This window comes from Mya arenaria, chromosome 10 (assembly GCF_026914265.1).
Source record: "Mya arenaria isolate MELC-2E11 chromosome 10, ASM2691426v1".
Classification (NCBI taxonomy): Eukaryota; Metazoa; Mollusca; class Bivalvia; order Myida; family Myidae; genus Mya; species Mya arenaria.
In genome coordinates, this window is record NC_069131.1 from 17,544,829 (window position 1) to 17,546,895 (window position 2,067).

Genomic DNA, 2,067 nt, shown 5'->3' on the forward strand with positions numbered 1-2,067 from the left:
AGTGGTTAAGTGGATACTTATCTTCCGTAGTTGTAAGGTTTGTGGCTAGGCAAGATATGAACAAGATATCGCTTAATTTACCATTTCCACAGCAACAGAATTTCAAACCTCGTTATACCTGTTATAAATACATAAATCTACCAGAAATGATTTCGTCTTAATATTACCATGCGAAAATTTAAATCAAAGAATTTAGCAAGCCTGTAAAACAATCTTTAAAAATAGTTTTTAATTATGTTCAAGTGTTGTTCTTAAGTGCCTTTAATCAAGACTATACCAGTGAAAGTATTTCTCTGTGCATAATGTATCATGCTGTTAAGTTTATAATGACATACCGCTCGATTAAATCTGTTACAGCACATGTTGCTAACTAATCGGGCAAGGGCGGTATCAGGATTTGGCGTTGGAGGGGGCGCTCTTTTGCAGCGCAACTAAAATGTACGACCCTTTTTCGAAGAAGATGAATCTTCTTGTTATAAATGAGTTATTTTTTGCTTGAGGTTGTTCTCATTGAGAGATTAAGGCAGTTATGTCCGAAATATTACACTTAAGGTCATAAAGTTCCCAATGTTTCTGACTACTGACAGATTTTTTCCATCTCAGACCATTGGCTACCTTCCATATTTATAAGTTTTGAAGCTGATTGGTTTGTGATTTCAAAAACAGGCTGAACATGCTTGATCTACTTTATATTGTTTACATTTTCATCGCATTGTTTTTCCTCGTACGTCGGATATGGTCATTTTACCGAATCCACAGTGGTTACGTTCAACCAATTTAATTTTCTTAAGAGAAACTTTTTTTCTAACGTTGATTAATGCGTAGTTCACAAGGAGAGCGTTCTCCCCGTATTGGGTCGAGAAGCACTATATATCAGTAATATCTTGCATGCAAATTGGTCTATTGACTAGGTGATTTATTTAGTGGTATGTGACCTTTAGTTACAAGGAAACGCAACCATATTAAAGCTGGTTTCATTCGACTGATTTGAGCGTTGCGTATCGTCTGTCAAAACCAGGCATTTTCATTACATTATGATTAAACTTTTTTGTATTTAATTTTAGAACTTATTAGTAAATAACAGTATAAAATAAGATAAATGAAAATCATCCTTGTTTTAATTATTAATACTTATTATCTCATATAGCCGTAGCCATTAAGCTCTATATAATATATGTGCTTATGCTACCACTATGGAGGACAATAAGTCGTTGTGGTATACAAGTTAAACGAAATTCGTGAGCGTTCGCCATTAAACAGTCACATATTTTAGAATAGTTTAAATTGCAAATAACGTAGGTTTTGTAGGACGGGAAATGTTTAACAGTTCACATAATTCACACCGATCTTGTTAATCTTTTGTATATGTGTATGTTCATGGAAAAAGGCTTATGTTTGCCGCAATTGCCAATAAACTTGAAACTTGGTATAAAAATGGGATATCAGTTTTCACAGCACACGATCACAATTTCGATATTTCTGAAATTTGTGACGGACGCTTTTTCATGTTACAATGAACTTGTATTATTCACATTTCGTTCCAAAATGTGCAATTTTATATCTGAAAAGCGTTATTCACTATCTGCTGGGTTATTAAATTTTACCGTGGATATAATACAGTTATTCGTAGTGCGATTTGCGACGGGAGGTTGTATTCGACTCGAGTGGATTTTTGCAGATTCGGAGTTCACAATGCGCAAGCCGAGTGACATCAAAATCTGCAAAAAAACACGAGAGTCGAATACGACAATCCGGATCAAAACACAGTTCTAATAACCCTTTTACTATGTACATTACTGGTTAAATCACTTAAAAGCCACATGTTTTCATTATAAATGTCATTTCAACGACGCACTGTTTTGTTTATGACGTCATTTTAACATCGCGCAACGATACTTGTTATGACGTGACGTCACAATAGTGGAATACGGCCGTATGAAGCCGTTTATTTCAAACATACATGTGCATATTTTCAACTTACTTTTTTACTAAAAATTCAAAGTAGGAACAAAATGCCTTTTTTCACTAAGTTGAAAATTGTTACTAAGATGCTTATTGAATACGGCC